Here is a 23,322-nt window from a genome sequence, read left to right on the forward strand (position 1 = left end):
AATTGGGTGGCCCCATCTCTTCAGCCCACGGTGAGGACCTCTTGGATGTGTTACAATGTGGCAGAGGAGCTGAAAGAGAAATGTCTTATGAATACAGAAAAACCCAAGCCCATGGAGTGACCTCAATTTACAACGACCTACTCTCTGGAGAACTAGCTCTCTGGAACTGGAGTTACAGTTGCTTGTGAGCTGCCATGTGGGTGCTGGGACTCGAACCCAGATCCTCTGCAAGAGCCGCCAGTGCTCCTCACTGCAGAGTCATTTCTCCAGTCCCTTGAAAACTAACTTTCCCTCAAGCCCGACAGTAATCCCTTCCCAGGGTGATGACTTAATTACGTTAGCCAACACCCCCACCACACTGTCACACTGGAGAATAAGCCCCTACTACCTGAATCCTTGGGAGACAAAACATCCTTATCCATGTGGGGAACAGCCTTCCAGAAATGAAGACATTTTGAAACCCAGTCCTAAAAGAACAAAGCAAGGGGGAAACACGATCTGAAAAAGCAGGAGAATAGGGGATAAGCACTCTGGGAATTGGTGAATTGCTCTGCAGCTGGTGAAGAGAATGTTGGTGAGAGAGGTGATGATTCCTGAAGCCTACCACGAGGAGCTAAGAAGCAGGGACCGTATCCCACACACCCTAAGAACTCTGGAAAGGCTTACAGGGAGTTCAGGCTTTTATGGTGAGAAGTGTCTATTTCCCCACCCTGTATAGGACTCCCCTCCCACCCCGGTCTAGCTCCTTCCCATGCACTTGGGAGTAAGGCAGATCATGTCTTCGGTGCATCCCAAAGGCTGGGCTGGAGGCAGCCTCTGAACGGGAGGAGCTGAGAAAAGTCCCAAGTGGTGACTAAGGCTGCACTCCAGGAAGCAGGAAGATGAAGGAGTAAGCGGCAGAGGCAGGAAGTCATGTATGGCTAGAGCCTACGCCCATCTGAGTCACAGCGAGGCAAAGGCTGCTGTTGCCCAGCAACAGAAGTCCCAGCTCCTGGCTTGGATTCCAGCTGGCTAGCCCTTCCCCTCCCAAGGAGGGCAATCTGGTCTCCAGCTACCATATGTCAAAGGCCTAACCTCACCTGCATCAAGCTACCTGCCATCCAGCCTGTCCCAGAAAGCAACAGCTTGAGATGGAGGACACAGAGTCCACTGCACCCTTGCTCCCACTAAGAAAATCAAAGCTCAGGGCCTCGCCCAAGCATGCACAGCTAACAATAGGCAGAACGGAGGTGGGAGCTCCAGATTTCTGGCTTCTCCCTTTCATATGTGAGACCACTTTATCCATTAGGTGCAAGCTGGAAGTCCCTAGGGCAAAAACACTGAAAGCCTAGGAAAGAAGGATTGGTTCCAAAAGATGAAAAGAAAACTGAAAAATCAAATTGAATAAAATGTCTAACGCTTATAAAGTTGGCCATTGCACTGGCTGCATGAATTGGAGCCGTTTATAATGTGTAATTGAATCGGTCTCTTCCGACCAAATCATTTCAAAAGCAAATTTATTTAAAATCCTTTGATTTGTTATAGCAAGGGGAAAAAACATCTAATGAGAGATAAATGTTATATATGATGAGAGAAGCTTCCAGAAGTAAGTGGTAACAACCCAGTGGAGGCTCCGCATGGCACTAACTGGACCATCCTCTGGTAAACAGGGTTTTGAGTTAGAGCTGCAGCCTGGATGAAGGCTGTCCAGGAACAAAGCGGTCCTGCAGAACGCTCCTGAATACAAAAGCCTGTAGAGAGCTGAGCTGCAGCCTCAGAGACAACCGCCTCCCACCCCGGCTGAGCATGCTCACTGCAGCTCCCCACACCCTGCAGAATCCGCTGATCCTATTAGTGATAAGGGGCCAGAGGAAAGCCCAGTCTCATGTTCCAAACAGATTATGTTGATGGAAACAAGATAGAGGCTGGGTGCTCAGCTGTATCAGGGTGCCTGCGAGAGGCCTCCCTACAGTCAAAAGTAGCATATCCATGCTGTGTGGGAAAACAGGAGAGGAACAGTGATGTAATCGCATTTTTAGTGAGATAACCTCACATGCCTGGGGATCCAGCTCCCCACCCCCACCCATCTTCACAAGGCCTCTGGAGAGAAGCTTAGGGAAGTAGCTGTAGAGTAGAAGGCACAGGCTCGGGACCTGGAGACCTGGCCTCTACTTCTGGATACAGTCAAACTAGCTGACTTCAGCAGAGAAATAGTTTGGCCCTCTGAACATCCATTTCTTCGTGCATAAGATGTAAGGGGCAGGGGAGAGATGGCCAATTCAAAGATTACCTCCAGCTCTAAAGGCCGTGAAGGTCAGCTTCTCTCTGCAGCCATGTAGATCCTGCTCTAAGCTCTGAGAGATCCCAAAATCCCATCCACACTGAAGAACTCAGTCCCCACTGGAGGCCCTGCAGAAAAGGCTTCTGGGTCCCTGACCCTTGTTAATCTCCTATGACTATTGGGGCTACTGGTCCTGTACTGGATTCTATCATTTCAACTGAATAGATAACTGGACATCAGTGATACTAGGGACCCCAAGTGTTAACACAAGACTCTCCCGTGGTGTAACTCCACTGGCCCACCCCCGCCTCTCTGCTGCTCTGATCACACAGTCTCCTTTGCCGTACTTTGTAACCCTCAATACAACAGTATACATTTTCCTTGATATAGTCATTCCTCTTTCAAGAAAATATTCAAAGAGAAAGATAACACTGCTTTCTCCATTTCGTCTCATCTCACCATTGCTGGTACCCTCACTCCTCTTTCTCTTCCATCGGAGTTGCTGTCTGATGCTGTCTCCACTCATCTTGAAGAATTTCCCTCAGCATTTTGTGTTGTGAGTGCCTGTCTGCTCGGCGTTTGCTCATCTGAAATGGCTTGGTTGACGCCTTCGTTTTGATATGAAATGGACATTTTTCACTGGATGCAGAATTTTGCATCTGCTGCTTGGGCTGGTTGTTTTGTATTTCTCCAGACAGCAGTGTCACTCTGTTGTCTGGGGATCTCTGTTGTCGGGGTGAGAAATCCATTATCACTCGCCTCAGTGTTCCCTTGTATGTAAAGCCCTCTTGTCTCCGCTTCATTGTCTCCCTCTCTTTGCTTTTTTGGTGATTTGGCATTGATACGCCCAGGTATTGTCTTCTTTGCATTTATCTAACTGTGGAGTTTCCTGGGTTTCCTAGAGCTTTGTATTTGTGTTTTCACAAAACTGGAGAAAACTTGGGACACTGTCCTTTCTTCACACTTCTCTGCCCAATTGTCTCTTCTAGTCTTCTGGTTAATTACACATATGACAGGCTACGTTGTGTTGTCTCACATGACACTAAGGCCATGTGCGACTTTATCTCAACTATTTTTTTCTTCTCTACAAATTGGATAATTTCTTTGGTCGATCTTCAATTTCATGCATCTATTCAGTTTCACTGCCATCTCCAATTTGCTATTAAGCCCATTAGTAAACATTTTCCCCCTTTCCTAATTCATTTCAAATTCTGGAATTTCTATTTGGTTCTCACATTTTTCCTCTTCTTCCTGTGTGTTAAGCATGGTGATTGGGTCCACGTAGTTTTTTGTTTTGGGATGTTTTTTTTTTTTTTAGATTTTATTTACTTTCATTTCTTTATATGTATGTATGAGTGTCTTGCCTCTGGCCTTCACAGGCACCTGCACTCATATTCACAGACCTCCTCACATATACACATAACTTAAAATAAAAATATTTTAAACTGGAAATAAATCCAAAGAATTTTTAGTTTATAACTAATATTCTATTTCTTAAAAAAAAATCATCAAAATAAGAACAGTATCCATCACAGGAAAAATCAGAACCTTATGGGACGGGTTTATATTTATGTCAGAAGTTGGTATTTCTTTACTATAAATTTGTCAATGCCTGTTACGATTTGAAACTGGAATGTTCCCCGGTAGGCTCATTTTGAACACTCAGTCCCCGGCTTGTGGTGCAATATTGAAGACTGTGCAGGCTTTAGGAAATAGAAGTGGGCCACTACCAGGCAGGCCTACGTGACAAGACATGACCCTGGTTCTGGTTCCAAGTACTCCAATTCATGGCTGTCACCATGTGAACCAAGCCTCTGTCTCAGGCGGGAAGAGCGCCCCCATGCTGCCTTCTCCACCATGACAGACTAGAATCCCCTAAAACTGTGCCGCTAAACAACTCTCTCTTACCTTAAGCTCTTTCTGTCGGGTAGCTTTGTTACAGTGGCAGGAAAGTAACTAAGACACAGCCCAGGAAGGAATCTTTACCCCACCCCACACTCATCAGTTCCAGGCGGCCAGCCAGACTCTGAGATCTCGAGTCAGTAAGCTGGAAAGCTGATGGTGTGGTTGACTTGACTGAAGGTGGTCCTGTCTCACCCTGGCCCTCTGGCCTGAGATCCTCTTCTGCCTTGATCTTGTGACCTGTTTACTGTGGCAGCCTCGGCCCTATCCCAAAGCCAAGGCCTCTCATGACTATCTGCTCTAACAGCAGCAGGGTTCCCTATTCTTCCCCTGGACACAAACCTCAGCCTTAAAACCATATCTGCCAGTCTCTGCCACCAGATGCTCTGCCCAGCATACAGCAGGAGCTCAGTATATATTGATTTGACTTGACCAGAGGCTCTCAACCTTTCCTTACAACCAAATATCTGTGTAAAGCTCCTATATTAGTTCATTACTAGTGTATAACAAACCAGTACAAAACTTAGTGGCTTAAAAATAACATTATTTTTCATGCTTCTTTAGATGACTGGGTCATGATTCTACTGGGTTCCCCATGCACCTTCAAAAGCTAAAAGGTTAGCTGGTACAGGAGGTACAGGGTGGCTTTGTTCTCAGGTCTGGCAGTTGGTCTGGCTAGAAGCAAGAGTCCTCGATTCACCTCCACCCTCCTCCAGACTCGTCCATCTTCTTTGCTTGATGGGTGGTCCCAAGATGGAGTTCCAGGAGGTCAGACTCAGAAGCATGGAGGTCTTGAAACTCATAGAATTCCTTTTAATGGTTCATTTTACCCATCAAGTTGACTGGACTATATGGTGCCCAGATAGTCAATTGCTCTTGGGGGTGTTTTTGTCAGAATGTGTTTGAAGGAATATACACACACACACACATACACACACACACATATGATTAACTTATTGGAATGACTTACAGGCTGCAGTCCAGCTAATCCAACAATGGCTAACTGTGAATGGAAAGTCCAAGAATGCAGTAGTTGCTCAGTCCACAGGCTGGATGTCTCAGCTGGTCTTCAGTATATGCTAGAGTCCCAAAGTAGGCTCTAATGCCAGCGAGGAATGGATGTGCTAGCAAGGCAAGAGAAAGCAGGCAAAGAGCAGAAGCTTCCTTCTTCTATGTCCTTATATAGACTTCCCGTAGAAGGTATGGTCCAGATTCAAGGTGTGTCTTCCAGCCTCAAAGGTCTGGACTAGAAGTGGATTCACCCACTTCAAATAAAGCAAAACGTCTCTCACAGGTGTGCCCTCCATTTCCGGATTGCAGTTCATTCCAAATGTGGTCAAATTGGCAACCAAGACTAGCCATCCCAGAGGTTAACTTTTGTGTTGACCCACTGAACAAAGCACATTCCCTTTCCCAGTTAGTGAATCCCAGAGCTGAAAGTCTGACTAGACTACAAAGACTCACCTATACATTAGTGGGAATCATACCTGGAAGGTGGCATTTCCTAGCCATTACGCACTCCACCATGGCACTTTCCACTACCCTTGGGATGAGAGTGCAGAAAATAGAGCCAACCTACAGGAAAATGTTTACAACCACAAAATAAAAATAATTCATTACACACCATATAAGAGGTTCAGGAAAGAGAAGCACTTTATAATAAAAGCAATACCCATTTCAGTATGTAAATGCTTGGGCAGTATGTAAATTGCACTGGAGACATCACGATGTAATCAGCCTCCTGTGTTTATAGGCAGAGCAGCACGGGTGGAGTGACGCAGGAGGATTACACTGATGACTCAGACATATGAGCATCATTGCCATCGGTGATGATTTCAAAATGGGGATCAACTGTTGGAAATGTTCAGAATAGAGCCAAACCTAAAATTCCCCTGATTTACATAGCTGTGTCCTCTACTAGTCAACACAGACTAAAAACTAGACCAAAGAGCTTGGCTACCAGAGTCAGACAACTTTGAACAAGTTATGCACCCACAAGAATGTCTAGCTGGACATTTGAAGTCCAGCAAGACAAAAAGTAACTTGTTGAAGCCGTCACAGAAATAGGCACTCTCTGTCTTAAACACACACTGAAGTTTGAGGTAGCCCCTAGGGGGCGCTAGTGACAGTTGTGAACGATCAGCCAGGGAAGTGTCACAATGAGGCTATCTACCACAGACCCATTCTATGGAAAAGCTCCAGGGCATCATCATAGACAACGCATCACCCAGTAGAACCAACAGTGAGGTTCTGGGAAGAAAAGAAAGTGTCTCTAAGGAGGTAGTAGGGAAAAACAATGAAAGAAGCAGCTGTAGCCCCCAGAAGATCCATGGAGAAGTGTTAGTGTTTTCCCGGACCTCTCATAATCAAGCAGGACTCATCAATGTGGGCCCCTTACAGACAGGGCAAGCCATGTTATGGAGGTGGCTCATAGACCCCACTATGAGGCCATGAAAGTGTCAGGTGGGCAGTTGTTTAGAATCTCTGATAGGGAATTTGCTCCTCTGTGGTAGAAGGGAGGAAATCTGGTTGTTTCTACCAAGAAAGTCTGGCCCAGGAATCACCTTGAGATTTAGCTTTGGAAGCCACAGGCTTTCTCCCCAAATTTTATTTGAGCAACAAGGGAACATCGCAGCTTGATCTGATGACTGTGAATGATGTTACTAGGTCCCCACAGCTATGGGGAGACAGCCAAGGCCCTGCTGCTGTCTGCACGTGGGAGGCACACTCTCGGTGTGATCTATGGGTTGTGGAGTCATTTCTGTTAATTAAACTCCTTAATATAATTTTGAGGTAAGGGAGCTTGGCCCGTGTTCCAGACAGTCCCTGGAGGCCTGGGAGAGTGGGAGCACATGCCATCTGGCAAAGTACCACAAAGTTTAATCACCTGGGAGAAATCCGAGAAAGCGGTACTGGGGAAGGAGGGAGAGGCAGATGGGCAGACGGAATTCTCTAGTCTATGCTTACCTGGCCAGTGATGGTGGCTGAGAGCAGGCCTCTGTATCCCAGCTGCATGCCCTCCCCAAGCCAGCTTCTGACTGCTCCTGAATCACTGGGAGGTGTGCGGTGTGCGGTGTACGTCTCCTCTAGCAGGCAGCTCTCGGTCCTGTGCTGTCAGCCCTTCCTTACTTCGCTGACTCCTCCGACTTTCCCCACCTCAACCAAACCCTCTTCCTCCTCGGATTGTGTTTGTGTAGGGCCACGACGGCTCCTCATTCACTCACAGCTGTGCATCCTTGGAAGGAAATCAATACATAATTACGTGTTCTGTCTGTTGCACAGCTCAGAGTCAGGCAGATCGGGAATCAGCAAGAAGGTAAACGGAGTGGTCAAGGCTGGCCCAGAAGGTGCACTCCAGCTGAAGGGAAGAAGCTGGGGCCAAGGAACCAACTGCAGGTCTTCACTGTCTCAGCTCCACTTCATGTAGCCATGTCCTCAAATGAGTTCAGACAGGGTCACTGACTGTATGGCTTCCCCTTGCCAGAATTCACAGATGCATCGGCAGCAGCCTCCTCACCTGCCCCTAGCCTCCAATCTCTACCGAGCATGGATGCCCTTCACCCAAATCATCTTCCCAAAGTGCAAATTGGACCGTGTTACCACCCGCTGTGGTCATTCTTACAGGCAGCTTGAGGTTTAAAGCGCCTTGCATGAAGTCACAAAGGACCAAGTTTGACTTGTCTGGGCCAGTTAGATACCAGTCCAGTCAGTAGACCCTCTGTGAAGTGGAAAACATAAGAATCCTGACTTGCCAGGACTGTGTGAGGATTCTGTGATATATCCAAGCACTTCTTCCCAGGCCTGGCACACTGTAGGCACCATGTAACTAGCAGTCATTTCTTCAGCTTTTGCCATTGTCACTATTCACAGCTCCCAAAGCCAGCACCTCCTCCACCGCAGGCCACCTTCATGCGTTTTCCATACTAGCACTTAGAATGCAGGAAGCCTCCAGCATCTTCTCTCCACCTGCAGAGGCTCCAAGGCTTATGGACCCAGAACCAGGGTGCAAGTCACATCTTGGGGTGCAGAAGCCATTTCACATGGAGACATGATGATGGCAGATGCATGGGAGAAGGTGTGGGCAGGGGTGGCTGCAGCTAGCTCGTGGCTCAGATGATGCAAAGACCCCAGCTCCATCTGGGTCTGGCATTTGGTCCAAGGCTAGAACTCAGTCTGGAAAGACAGTGAGAACCCAGTCCATGGATGACGTGTGTCATTAGCAGAATCACAACCTACAACCAGAATCACAGCCCATGCTGGGGCCAGTGTGACTCTTGGGTCACATTGGGACATTGGGCTTCTTGGGTCCTGATCTTGGGCTTCTTTGGTTGAAAGACATCTGTGAACACAGGCTGTGGCCAAGGCTCTGTGGACTTCCAGTGGTGGCTGGGCTACAGCAGAAATGTAACATTTCCCTGAATAATATCACTGCATCTTCCAGCTCACATGCAGCTGGAATGCAGTTTTAAAAACGGATACTAGTCGTGTATCTCTCACTAAGAACGTGTGTTCTGCCACTTACTGGCCCAAAAAAAGCACTCTTAATAGGCTTCCCTCTGTTCCCTGTGGTCAAGATGGATGGAAGAAAAGCAAAAGTCTCCCCTTGACTATATCCAAAGAGGCAGTGCTTGGAGCCCTCTGCATGGAATATCTCACCCAAGCGAGAAGGAGAGCCCCATGTGACTCAGTTGGTAAAGTGCTTGCCTTACAAGCCTAAGAACCCTGAGTTTAATCCCCAGGACCCACATTTAAAAAGCCAGGCATTGTGGCATGCACTTGTAATCCCAGCACTAGGAAGGTGGGGACAGGCAGATCTCTTGGGCTTTCAGGCCAGCTAGCCCAGTCTCTTGGTGAGCTCCAGGCCAATAAAAGACCCTGTCTCAAAAAAAAAAAAAAAGTGGGGGTTGGGGATTTATCTCAGTGGTAGAGCGCTTCCCTCGCAAGCACAAGGCCCTGGGTTCAGTCCTCAGCTCCAGGAAAAAAAAAAGGGGGAGCTGGAGAGAAGGCTCAGAGGTTAAGAGCACTGACCGCTCTTCCAGAGGTCCTGAGTTCAATTCCCAGCAACCACATGGTGGCTCACAACCATCTGTAGTGAGATCTGGTGCCCTCTTCTGGCCTGCAGACATACATGCAGGCAGAACACTGTATACATAATAAATAAATCTTAATAAAAAAAATTCAAAAAAAGTGGAGCCAGGCGACGGTAGTGCACACCTTTAATCCCAGCATTCGGGAGGCAGAGGCAGGTGGATCTCTGTGAGTTCGAGGCCAGCCTGGTCTACAGAATGAGTTCCAGGACAGGCTCCAAAGCTACACAGAGAAACCCTGTCTCGAAAAACAAAAAAAAAAAAAAAAAAAAAAAAAAAGAAGAAGAAGAAGAAGAAGAAGAAGAAGAAGAAGAAGAAGAAGAAGAAGAAGAAGAAGAAAGAAAGAAAAGAAAAGAAAGAAAGAAAAAAGTGGATAGTTCCTGGATATTGTCTTTTGGTCTACGTGTATACACGTACACACGTACATACATGAACACAGAGACAAGGAGTTACTGTCTATAACTGGATAGATATCCCGAGTGTGTGATTCTCAGGACCAAAGGCACAAACCAGGAATACAGGAAGCCAGTTGAAGGTAAACCACAGAACAGAGAAAAAAGCTGGTGGGTAAGAACTCCCCTGTGAAGAGGTGACCCAAAGGGATTCATGAGTGTAGTCAGTGTTACCTTACTTGTTGCTAGGGAGGAGAGTTGGGATGGAAGAACTAACACGCAGAAGTCCCTGGTGACCAGGGCCTGTCCTCTTCCCCTTGAGGAGGACTACACCTGCCTAGCCCAGTCCTTTTTTTTTTTTTTCCTTTGGAAAGAATTTCACTATGTAGACCTATCTGGCCTGGAACTCACTATGTAGCCCAGGCTGGCCTCAAACTCACAGAGATCCTCCTGCCTCTGCCTCTGGAGCCCTGGGATGAAACATGTGCACCATCATGCCCAGACTTCACTTCTCTCTTTCAGACCTTGTTATCTCCAGCACTCTGTGGACTGAAGTCTCTATTTCACCTGCAGATTATTTTCACAAAGATGGTTCCAGAAGGCAAATTCTTCCACAGCATTAAAAAATAATTTATAGAAATAATGTTCCTTTAATAAAAGCCACACAGAATTATACAATTTTTATAGTGCATGACAGAATAAGAAAGGTCCAAGCTCTTGTAGAAAAAAATGAATGTCTCTAGCTGCAGAGTGCTCGGAGAGCAGCTACCTCCTCGGGCTAGTATAACATACCGACTTGGAAAACCAACCACTCATTCTGCTGCCCAAACTTCATCCAGAGACAGTTTCTCTCACTCTGGCTCATAGTACAGGGACAGGAAGAACGAACTCACTCTGGCTGCATCTTCTGTTTCTGCTTTTTTTTTTTAATATATAATTAAACAGTTAGTGGCTAAATTGCACTGTAATTGATTGCAAAATTGCTTTTTTAATGAGATTTAGACACTAGGAAATAGCTTTTTTTCTCTCTCTCTCTTCAATGTGCCCAAAGTGAACTTGGTCATTTTGACAACAAACTATCTCCCTGGTTGTCTTCTAGACACACATAATTCTGAGATTAGCAGAGAGGAGGGGGCTCGGCTGCCTTGGAAAGAGAGGGCTGGAGCCAGGAGTCCCTACCCCGGCAGGGATGGCAGCTTTAAGATGGCTCCCTTCTAGAACTCTCAGAGCATCCCATTCCACCCCACCCACGGTTACCTGAATTGTCAGAATGAGGGGCAGTCCTCAAATCACCCCACCAGGGCCTTCATTTCCTACCTCTGGCTGCCCAAGTGTCTCCTCTACCTCAGTCCGTCTTGCCATGTGCCTGTCCACCTCAGGAAGATGTGAGGCACACGTGCACCCCACCATGAGCATGTGTGGCTGACTAACACCCTCACACACAGCAGCAGCATCTCAGGCTTTCCAGAATCTCGTGCAGAAGTCCTCACATGCAGCTGCTGAAAACACAAATACTCTTTACACTCTGCTGGAAGAGCCAACGCTGAGACACTGGTGGTTATATCAGTGTCCAGTGTCAAATCCGCTGTGCACCTATCCAGGCATTGATTTGCCAATGTTCTATGGAATCCTTAGAATCTTGGGGCATTGAGATGGGGCTGACAAAGGGAGAGGGTAGACAGAGCACCTGGACCACACACACACACACACACACACACACTTGGTTCTGTTTGAAAATTGGGCTTCCACTCAAGAGATTGTGGAAAACGTTCTAGTGGGATGAGGATGTGACTTGATGATTGAGCACTTCGCTAGCACCAAGGGGGTGTGGCTTATGATAGAGTACTTAGCTAGCCTGGAGGGGTGTGGCTTATGATAGAGTACTTAGCTGGCATGTGGGACACCCTAAGTTTGACCCTCCAGGACTACTAAAAGAAAATGCAAGATCCTTAGAAACATAGCCCAGGAGAAACGTTCTGGTGCCTGGGTTTTGCCACCAGATGCTCAGATGGTCAGGAAAACAGAGAAGCAGGAGAGGACAGGGGAAAGGCTTAGCGGATGAGTAGCAGTAGCTCCAGCCTCAGCCTGGCCCTGGACGAGCTAAGCTCTGCAGTGTAGATGATACCCAGAGTCAGCCCCACCGAGATACAAGACAGGGGCTTCTTAGACCCCCGCTATAGTCCTGGGTGTCCTGTGTGTAGTCCCCCCTGTGTGTGGACAGCACAACAGCAAGCTAAGGTGGCTGTCATTTAGCAAGGGAGGACACTCGGGCCAGGCTTTTCCTGTAAGCGGCCAGACCTTTCCAGGTTGTGCTGTGTGGAATCACACAGCCTCTGTTGCAGTGATTTGACTCCACTCTTGTTCCGCAAATTCAGTTACAGACAAGGCAGAGGTGAGTGACAGTGGCCGTGTCCTAGCGATACTTTATTTACCAGAGTGCTGTTTGTGTAACACAGTGGTCCTCTCTTGTGGGCCCAGCATTCAGGAGGGTGATCTGGTACAATAGCCTGAGCATAGGAATTAGAGACTAGCCTGGGCAGCAGGGTAATACCCTAATTTAAAAAAAAAAAGCAAGTTGAGTGTGGTAGTGCACGCCTTACACTTTTAATCCCAGCATGCCAGAGCCAGACACAGGAGGGCCTCTGTGAGTTCAAGGTCAGCATGGTGTACATAGTGAGTTCCAAGTTGGTTATAGATACATAGTAAGACTTAGTTGAAGAAGAAGGAGAAGGAGGAGGGGGAGAGTGAGTGAGAGTAGGGAGGAAGAAGAAGAAAGGGGAGGTGGAGGGGGAAGAAAGGAGGAAGGAAAAGAAAAGAAAAGAAAAGAAAAAGAAAAGAAAAGGAAAAGAAAAGAAAAGAAAGAAAAGAAAAGAAAAGGAAAGGAAAGGAAAGGGAAGAGAAGAGAAGAGAAGAGAAGAGAAGAGAAGAGAAGAGAAAAGAAAAGAAAAGAAAAGAAAAGAAAAGAAAAGAAAAGAAAAGAAAAGAAAAGAAAAATCAAACAAACAAAAAGCCAGGTTGCTCTGAAGGAGGAAAGTGCAAAACACAGAGAGGGCAGAGCTTGTGGCCATCAATGGAAGCTATTGACTCTGCCAGGGAGGGCTGTGAGGCAAGGAAGCGTGAACAGGTTTGTATCATCACCCTGGGTTTTGGAAGGGACATCACCCTGGGTTTTGCTAGGATCTGACTCGGTCTGTGTAATATCCAAACATCAAGAGAGGACTTAAACTTTGATCCATCAGGTAGACTCCAGATCTGCCTAGGGAATTCTAGTCCCCTTGAGAGTTGGGAGACCTAAGTCTAAGAACCTGTGTCAACAGCCACAGGGTAACTGCACGTGATTCTTCATTGCTTTTCAAGTGTGTCTGTGGTCATAAACTCAGGGCTGAGCTCATCAAGCCTCGTGGATGGTACAAAGTAAACCAAGCAAGTCCTCTGTGTTTGTTGCTTTCATGTTGCTGGAACTACGATGCCTGACAGAAATGACTTCAGGTTCACAGTTTCAAAGGAGCCCAAGTTCATCCTGGTGGGGAAAGCATGGTGAAATGAGTGGCAGTGGGAGTGTAGGACTACCCGGGCTGGTTCTGTGTCAGCTTGACGCAAGCTAGAGACGTCTGCGAAGAAGGAACTTCCACTTGAGAAAACACCCCCACTAAGTTGGCCTGTGGACAAGCCCATGGTGCATTTTCTTGATTGATAATTGACGTGGGAGGGTCCAGCTCACTGTCAGTTGCCACCCCTGGGTGGTGGTCATGGATGCCATAAGAAAGTAGGCTGGTCAAGTTGGTAAACTGTTCTTCCATGGCCTCTGCATCAGTTTCTACCTCCAGGTTCCTTCCTTGAGTTCTTGCCTTGACTTTACTGGATGATGGACTATAAGCTGAGAGATGAAATAAACCCTTTCCTCCCCAAGTTACTTTTGACCATGTTTATTATTATTATTATTACTATTATCATTGTTGGTATTATTACAGAGTAGACATCCTAACTAAGCTGGAGACAGAGACCCATCACGTTGTACAAACCAGGAAGTGGAGAGTGCAGAGGTGCACCAGAGGTGAACGTAATCTCCAAAGACCCACCCCTAGAGGTCTACTTCCACCAGGTAGTACCCACATCCCAAATATTCCACAACCTCCCGCAACAGCGCCACCATCAGGGGAATTAGTGTCCACACACATGAACCTGTGAGGACCCTTCACATTCAAACCAAGGCACCCACTCTCTTCATGTTACAGAACAGGACTGAAGGCCTGAGAAGTGAAGTGACCCCTCAAGATCACACAACTAGAATCTACTCAAACCAGACCTAGAGATCGGAGCTAATTTAGAAACCAACAAGAGTTCAACTTTCTCCCAGCCTGTGGTTCTAACTTGAGAACATTGCAGCCATTTGGTACGCATTTCTAAAATTTAATGCACATCGGACCAGCTTGTACCTTCTCTAAAGAAACATGATATGAGACGCGTATGTATTTCAAATAAAAAGTAGCTTCAATTTTTCAAGGTTTATGAAATGAAGCAGCCCGAGGCATGTCTTGCAATGAGGTCGGATTTACACAAAACAAGTGCTGAGGCCGGGAGACGTTCTCCCATCCCCTGACCTCTGGCAAGTCCCTTCCTCACCCAACAGTTTATTCTCAGCTGTTACACACCGGAGTGGGATCAATGCTCACTGGAGTCTCTCTCTACTCGAAGAAAAATGCTTTAATCAATTAGGTCTGGGCAGTAGGCCAACATTTTCACATTCTCACCATAAACCATTCTGTAAGCTGAAAGAGAAGGCAGAGGTATTTGGGGTTCACTAAAAGGAGGCTGAGGTGATCTCCCTCTAGGCCACGGAGCCTCTGGATCTCAAGGCCAGAAGGAGCCAGAAGATGGGCAGGCCACTGCTGTAACTTTGCAGGTGGCCAGCAGTCCCCACACATACAAAAACACGCAGATGTGCGCACCCACAAATGCACAAAGTAAATGAATAAATAAAGGCAAAAATGAAAATCTATGAGCTGGAGGAGCTAGAGGAACCCCTTGCATATCCGTCACTCCTTGAGGGAAGCTCAGGAGCCAGTTCCTCACCAGCACTGGGTCCCCAGCTCACCCGGCATCCATCCTGCCTGGTGATGCTCTGTGTACATAGTAGAGCCACCTGGCTGAAGTGGGGGAAAGAAAGCAGGTCAGAAATGGGGCTAGTGGGAATTTCAGAGCATGTGCGGGGAAGGAAGCATTTGATGGAACTTCCTGGTTCGTTCTGAATAGTAATGAGTGGCGTGCAGAAGTCAAGATTTTTATTTCTTGTTTTTCAAAAGCTACATTGATGGGAGCAGGCTCACAATACAAACAGTGGTGATTGCAATCACTTGCTGTTCCCATGGCAACAGACAAGATTAAAAGGGCAAACAACGGAGCTGGAACTCTCTTCAGATTAAACTCTCCCGATTTTAATTGCCAGGCAGCACGCTGACACATGAAATCCCAGACTCTGTTTAACAAAATCAAAACCTCCCCTCTGCTACTGATGGGACTAATTCAGGCTGACCAGCCTAGTCCTCACTCTCCCCATTCAGGACTTGAAGCACCACAAAAAGTCAAGCCTTAAATACTTCCACCACTGGAGTGTTCATTACCTGTTGCAGAGAATGTGCTATGTGGCATCCATTGCTAGTCTCCATTTCGGACGCCCTGCTCTCACAGCCACCAGCACCAAGCAGTCTTGTGCTTCCTGCTTTGCAGGGGTGGGGGCTGCAACTTGGGGAGATTAGAGTTAAAGTTATGTGCTAGAAAGAGCAGAACCAAAAACGGCATTCAGTACCATCCCGTCTGTTCCCAGAACCCAGGTACTTTGCCACCGCTCTGCCCCTGGAGGAAGGAACAGAAAAGTGTGGAGATGGTTGGCTTACAGGGTGGCATAAGAACAGGAGGGCTGGAGACAGCTGAGCAGTCGACACCTGGTCCTGCCCAAACTGTTCCCTGCTAGCCCGCGTCCCACCCCGGAGAACTGCAGTTCTGAGTGAGGGCTCAGCTCTACCTCAGTGCCACTCAGCAGGGTGACGTTGTTGCTGTAGTATTCTTGGGTTTTCTTCAGCCCGGTGCCTGCTTTCCCTGGCTCCAGCTTCTTTCTCCCCTGAGTGGTGAGTTTCTGCCTCACACAGCTGCTCCGAGTTTGATCAGCCTGGTTCAAAGCCACCTCTGCAAGCCCAGGGAGGCGCAGCCCTTCAGAAAAACAACACTGAAATAAAACAACAAAGAACTCACTGGGAAATGATGATTGAACAAGCCACACGGGGCATCTTCTCTCCAGCCCCAGAAAAAAACAAAGTCTTTCTCAAAGCCATATAGCCAGACATCAGTTGCGGCTCAACTTCTTATTGGGCAAGTCCTGTACTCAAAAGAAAACTGCTCCATCATTACGCACCAGGCATGCAGCAGGTGCTGCCATCAGCAACCACAGAGCAAGATACAAAGTAGCACATGATGCTGGACCCCTGATGCTGAGACAAGATCCTGGAATGCTTAGGAAAGGAGCCTTTCCACCACTCACTCAGAGCAGCGACTTACTAAGTGCCCACAGATACTGCAAGTGTGAGTAGAAGGCTGTTTCCTACAGCCTGGAAGCCAGTCTCATGGGGGAAACAGTAAAAGATACCCCTCACCACCCCAGATTCCTTGGAGGGGCAAGAAGAAGGGAAATAAAACACAGAAAGTGATCTTGGGAATAATGCCTGGGAGGAAGGAGTTAGAAAGAGAGAGGGTTATTAAGGTGAGGGGTCTCCCTTGAAAACAAATGGCCCAAGCCAGGCAAGACAACCAGCTGGAGTAGGCTAAAATGATGGCCTGTATGAAAGCTCTGATTCCTTACTCCCGTGTGCTACATGGCCTATGCAGCCCTGCTCACAGCATTGGTTAGTAGGCTGGAACCCTGGAAGAAGGGGAGCTTGAACCTGGCAAAGGGTACATCATTGGAGACAGGATGGTGTGTGTATCAATCACTCAGCTACAGCAACACTTGGCATGCTATTCAGCTAAATGCACGTAGAGATGATGCTTGTTCCATGGTCTGAAATCTCCACTGTGCCCACAATGAAGCAATTAAATTGGAATTAATGTTTGAGTATCTGTTTATAGAGCTGCTTCAGGCTTAAACACACCCTTTCTTTTATTACACGCTAATTGCCAGGTGGGATATTTTAGAAAGAAATATAGTATTTTTTCTGCAAATCTGTTTAAGAACTAAGACTTCTTTTGCCTCTCTGTCTCTGTCTCTGTCTCTGTCTCTCTGTCTCTGTCTCTGTCTCTCTCTCTCTCTCTCTCTCTCTCTCTCTCTCTCTCTCTCGTGTGTGTGTGTGTGTGTGTGTGTGTGTGTGTGTGTGTGTGTGTGGTGGGTGGGTGTGTACGTCAACCATGGGTGTTTTTCTCTATTGATTCCCATCTTATTTTTTGAAGCAGGGTCTCTCACTGAACCTGGAACTTAACAATTCAACTAGATTGGCTTGCCTAAACCCCCAGCAATCCTCCTGTCTCTACCTCCCTGACACCAGGGTTACAGACACATGCTGCAACACATGGCTTTTAAGTGTGTTCCGAGGCCTGAACTCAGATTCTTACATTTACACAGCAAGTACCTTATGTGCTGAGCCATCTCTCCAGCCCCCAAAGCTACAAGCAATTTTAACAAACAAATTTTATAACTACCTCATACAAAAATGCTGTTCCGACTCAGACCCTCATTCAGACAAGGGGCCCTGTGTGGCTTCAGGTCCCACCATCCTAAAGCATGCATTGCAGGAGACTCAGAACTGTGCTCTGCCGAGCTGTAATGAACACCAGGTAACCAGGTTCCTTCCCTCTGTTCCCAGCCTCACATCTCTCTAAATGGTTTGTGCTACACTTAGTCATTTTAGTTTTTCTTCACACAAAGCACAAATGCACATTCCTTCCCCAGTGGATTTTTAACACGGCTGCAGCAGACTGAGAGAGAGAGAAAAAACCCACTGGTGACGGATGCTCCCTTATAGTGAGATTCAAGCTAAAATTGAAAATCAAGGGCTGATCTTTGTGTACTTTTCAAATGGATGTGTTTTTAAATTGGCAATTTGAAAAATAAAATCAGCTTGAACAATACAGTGCAAAGGGGGAACAGGCTGGGGGTGTCATTATAATCCTAATTAGACGCTTCCTCCCCCTCTATTCAGATTGACTTATAGAACAATCTTGGTTTTAATGGGAAGATCTCCTTCCTTCTCTAGATTATCTTCCTGCTGAGCCATCTCTCAGCCTCCAAAGCTACAAATAGTTTCAATAAACAAACTTTAGAACTACCTAATGCAAAAATGGCTCCAACCTTCAAACAAGGGGCTGTGCCAGGCGGTGGTGGTGCATGCCTTTAATCCCAGCACTCGGGAGGCAGAGCCAGGTGGATCTCTGTGAGTTCGAAGCCAGCCTGGTCTACAAAGTGAGATCCAGGACAGGCACCAAAACTACACAGAGAAACCCTGTCTCGGGGGGGGGGGGGGGGGGGGACCCAAGGGCTGTGATTACTGTTGTGGAGTTTTGCTTACCTTGGGGTAGGCTGCAAGGTCCTGGAGAACATGAACTCAGAGGGGCTAAGACAGGGTCACTGTCTCTTGCTACTAAGCAGAACTGCTGCCCAAACACAGTAGAATCCCCTGAGAAACACAATGGCTGTTCTTCTATTTCTTTATTTCAAATGCCCTGAGTGCTCCAAAGACAAATGGGAATTAAGGTTTTACACTATTGAGAGTACCTGGAAGAACATGCGGGGGGAGAGGGCAGGGGGTGGATATAGCAGCCTTCCTGTCACCATGGTACAGGCACATCCCCACCCCGACTGAATGCGTTGCTGTGTCTGGCACTTAAGTGGCTTTGTGGATCTGAATTTTTGGCAGCATGAGCAGAAATGTAAGGGCTCCCCAGAAAATGTCAGGCTTGGATAGTTTGAGAGTCGGGAAACTCACATTGGGACTGTAAAAGACAGCTGTGAACTGGAAAGACAAGAAGGGAAATGCAAAGCTTGGTGTGAGAATGCATGCCTGTCACCCCAATACATGAGAGGCTGAGACAGGGGGATAGGGAGTTTGAGGCCAGCCTGAGCTACACAGTGAGAAGGTGGCTTGAACTCAACCTTGTCTCAAAAGGAAGAGAAGAAAAGGGGAGGGGAGAGAAGGGGAGGGGGAGGGAAGGGGAGGAACGGGAAGGTGGAGGGAAGGGGAGGGAAGGGAAGGGAAGAGAAGGGAAGGAGAGGGAAGAGAAGGGAAGGAGAGGGAAGAAAAGGGGAGGGGAGGGGAGGGGAGGGAAGGGAGGGGAATGGGAGGGGAGAAGAGAAAAGGGGAAGGGAAGAGAAGGGAAGGGGAGGGGAGGGGAGAACAGGGGAGGAGAGGGTGAAGCAATAAAGGTACAAGGAGGACAGGAAGAAAAGCAGACATGTCAAGTAAATGAAAATATCCTGTTTCTGTGGTCCATGAAGGAAGAGAATCTAGAAAAGCGTCCACCGTGGAGGGAAACTTAGGCCAAACTTTTGCCTTGACTTGGCTCTGGATGCTACTGTTGCTAAATGCCAGCAAAACTTTGAACCAACATCCTGGAAGCTCAGCAATGGATCTCCCTCTCTGAGGTCCATGCTGATTACTCTCTAGACCGTAACTACATACACCGCTGAGCCTTGCTGGCTTTCTGTGGCTGGTGTAACAACTGCCCATAACCAATGGCTTAACACAAAACGCATTTGTTATCTTACAGTTCTAGGGGTCAGAAGTCCAAGATGGGACCCACTGAGCTGGACTGAGAGAGCTGAGCTCCTGCTGGAGTGAGTGAACTCTTTCCTTAGCTGCCTAGCATCTGGAGCCTGGCTACACCCTTTTCCAGCTTCAAAGCCAAGACTTTCCCACGACACCCCGTGCCTATCTCTCCCTTCCCTCTTCCATTTTAAAGACTCTCTGTGCATGGTGGGTACAGACAGAAGATTCAGGGTAATATTCCCTTTTTTAAGTCAGCTCATTAACAACCCAATATCCTTTTTCCTATGAATATACATATTCATAGGTACTGGGGATTAGGATGTGGACAATGGTTGGGCCTTATTCGCTCACCTTAGAGAGTACCTAAGTTAGGGTTTCTATTGCTGTGAAGAGACACCATGACCACAGCAACTCTTATAAAGGAAAACATCTAATTGGGACTGGCTTGCAGTTCAGAGGTTTAGTCCATTGTCATCACAGTGGGAAGCATGGTGGCACACAGGCAGACAAGGTGCTGGAGGAGAAGCCAAGATATTTTATATCTGGATGAGCAGGAAGCAGGAAGAAAGAGTGACACTGGCCTGGCTTGAACATTTGAAACCTCAAAGCCCACCCCCAGTGACACATTTCCTCCAACAAGGCCACAGCTACTCTAACAAGGCCACACCTCCTAATAGAGTCACCCCCTAAGAGCCTATGGGGGCCATTTTCATTCAAACCACCATAGTACATTTCACTGTTCCTCAATAGCGGGGTCTGGGCCCCCAAAGAAGTGGCTGAGACAGATGCCTAGAAGAGGGGAGAGGGTTTCCAGCTGCAGATACTAGAGGTCCTTCTGTTGTGCCCAGATCACGACCCCCAGAGAGACCACCAAAGACGAGCATGCTGGAATGCAAAAGCAAGGTTTAATTCTGGATATCCAAAAGCAATACAAGCCTAGGCAAGGACTTCGTCCAATACATCCAACACAGTGGAGGCTGGAGGAAGTGCCCACCTATCTGCAAGCTCAGTTTTTAAAGGGAAAAATCACAAGGTTACATCATTTAGGGGTGCTAGTACAGGTACAATTATAATTGGCTCGCTTCTAGGGGCTTTCTAGAAATCATAGCTTAATCTTACTTCTAAGGGAGTGGTTACCCTAATCTTACTTCTAAGGGAGTGGTTACCTGCCACCATTTCTCATTGGCTGCCCTCAGGTGGGGACACTTCTGTGGTCAGTTACCCTGGAAACCAGGGAGAGGACATTCCATAGTCTGGCAGTCATTACCTCATGACTACCTGTGACTCTGTACTTTTACAGTTCTTGGTTTCTGGAATCTGGACTGACTTGTTTCAGTAACTATTGGCCTATTCCTAGAAGGAGAAATCTTAAGCCTTAGTTTTTGAGTGAAAGCATTTTAGTCTTATTTTTAAGATGACTCATTTTGGTCTCACACTTCCAGTATGAAAGACCTGATGAAGGGACTCACCACTGCACGAGGAAAGTGGCATCTCAGAAAGTCAGCCAGGGCAGGCCTGGCAGCCCAGTGGGTTAAAGCACTTGCCCCCCATGCCTGACAATTCAGAACCCACAGAAACAGCCAGCATGGTAGCACACATCGTAACCTCCCTGCTCATGTGGTGAGATGGGAGGTGGAAACAGGAGACTCACCTGGAAGCTCACAAGTAAGCAGCTGCTTCGTAGGTCCCTTTCATCAATTACGAGTGATCAGATGACTTGGATGTGCTCTTCCCCACCCTCTAGTTCTTCCCTGTTCCCCTGCCCCCCTTTCCTCCCCTCAAAGTAGCTTATTTCCCTAAGAGCTCCCCTTCCCTGTGGACAGATACCCACAAACCCATGGCCTCCACTTGCCCCACTCTCCCATGCTTATCAGCGTGTGCACTCCATCTCCTGGACTCTCTATCATTCTGACGTTGCTACGGATCGCTCACAGGACCTGTCCAGAGGACCCTGATGGCTCTCACACTCCCTGGCTTTTTGTACGAGTTCAGTTTGGGTTTTGCTATGTCCCCCAGGTTAACCTCAAGCTTCCAATTGTCATAGCCTTGTCCTCTAATGGCTGAGATACCTGGCTGTCTCACTAACTCTTCCATGTATTTGACTTCATATAAAGCCACCTTCCCCTAAAAGTGAGATCCTGATGGACTGTTTACCCGGACCAGTTCCCCACTGGATCCCACAATCCCACTGAGACCAAGAGAAAGCCCCACTCCTTCTCACCTGATACACCCAAAGGCCTCAGCACCTAGACCATAGTAGGTTCTAAATATTACCTTATATAAGGGCTGCATACGTAATTCGGTGGGTAGAAAGCTTACCTAACATGCAAAAAGCCCTGGGTTCAATCCTGCACTACCTTTAGCTACATAGCAAAAAAAAACAAAAACAAAAACAAAAACTAATGATGCATTTATTCATAAATTCATCCCTCCCCATAGTGGCTTGGCTCTAGGGATAAGTTGTACCACTCTCTGGGGAGGAGGGCCAGTCCATCAAGTCCTCTTGACTCAAGTTTCTCCTGTGAATGCCTCACAAGGTTGGAGGAGGTTGTTAAGTCTCAAATGCAGGGACAAATGACTGAGATCCCTATTTAACATATCAAAGCAGACCTGGCTGCCAGGTTCTCCCAGCATCCCTCAGTCCCTACCTATTACAGGGTATGGCTGGCATACCCCACCCTCTATCCCCCAACTCTCCAACCCAGGGGCTGGGCTGCCCTTCCCCCACAGGCTCTTCTTTATATAATCCAGACATTTTTGGTTACCCACCCTCCTGGCTGCTGCACCTGGTTTCCCTCTCTCCCCTCTTCCTCATCCTCCTCTTCTCCTCACATGGCCCAGCTCAGTCAGGGTCATGTCCACTCTGGACTCTCCCAGATGGCCCTGTCTCTGCCTATGCTCTCCCTTTTATCTACAATAAACTTTCTCCTCTACCTTACCTAGGAGTAGTCATCTCCTTTCCTTCTTATTTCTTTTTTTTTTTCACTCAGAGGTCACTGTGAAAAGGGGGCTTAAAACATTAGGACACACTCTTGGCCCCCAAAGAGGTGTCGCACAGACCTGGGAAGGGCCCATCCCCATAGGGACTCCACTTGCCTCTGCAGTTTTCCTAACAGTGGATATGAATTTGTCACGAGAAACCTCATCTCATCACTGAGCCTGATGCCCTGATGAAGGGATCCAGGAGAGTGTCCTGAGTCCCCACACTGGAGCAGTACCAGGTCTCCAACTTCATCCATTATGGTCCCTTCTGAGGAATAATAAAGAGAAGGCCTCCCAGCCTTGGGTTCCCACAAGTGAATTTGGATGTTATAAACTGTGTTGAGAGGGCGGCATTCCGGCCTCTGACTCAGCCCCTCCATCAGTTAAATCTGCATCTAATTTTAACCCAAGTTACTCAAGACCATCACATCCTTCCGTGGCTGGGAGTCCCGCTCCCGGAGCTGTCCTGATGTGCATTCTCATGAGGAAGCACAGCTGACGGGTGTGGAGCCTCCAGGACTCTGATTCCAACTGCACAGTGTTGCGAAGTGTTTGTCTGACTCTGAGGGGCCTGTTGGACCTGTGAAAACCCACTGTCCCTGGAGTGGTTGAATGCTCCAGGCATTGACACTGAATGGCAGTATCCCAACACTAAGAGGTGGGACCTTCCACAAGCAAGAGGCTCGTGACAGTGGGACTCTCCAGGCTGGGATCAGATGTTCCTATAGAAGAGCTTAACAGGGAATCATCCCTTTTGCCCTTCATCTTCCCCCACATAAGGACAGTGTTCCCTCTGGAGGACACAATGCTCAAGCCACCATTTTGAAAGAGGAGACAGGATCCTCACCAGACAGCCAACACCTTGACTTTAGACCTTCCAGCCACCAGAACTGAGAAAGAAAAAATTTCACCTCTTCATTAAGTTACCCAGCCTATGATATTTTTTATAG

At 47.5% G+C, this 23,322-nt stretch overlaps 1 long non-coding RNA gene across 1 annotated transcript; it reads right to left on the bottom strand.

Annotated features, from left to right (window-relative positions):
- Positions 1–14,906: 14,906 nt before the first annotated feature.
- On the bottom strand, positions 14,907–18,335 carry LOC131916183 (uncharacterized). The gene is made up of 2 exons (XR_009380520.1): positions 18,194–18,335; positions 14,907–15,864 (listed from the first exon to the last, which is right to left on the bottom strand). It is a non-coding gene; the product is annotated as an uncharacterized LOC131916183 (long non-coding RNA).
- Between the last annotated feature and the right edge of the window lie 4,987 nt (positions 18,336–23,322).

The sequence above is a fragment of the Peromyscus eremicus genome, chromosome 8a, assembly GCF_949786415.1.
Source record: "Peromyscus eremicus chromosome 8a, PerEre_H2_v1, whole genome shotgun sequence".
NCBI classification, from domain to species: Eukaryota; Metazoa; Chordata; class Mammalia; order Rodentia; family Cricetidae; genus Peromyscus; species Peromyscus eremicus.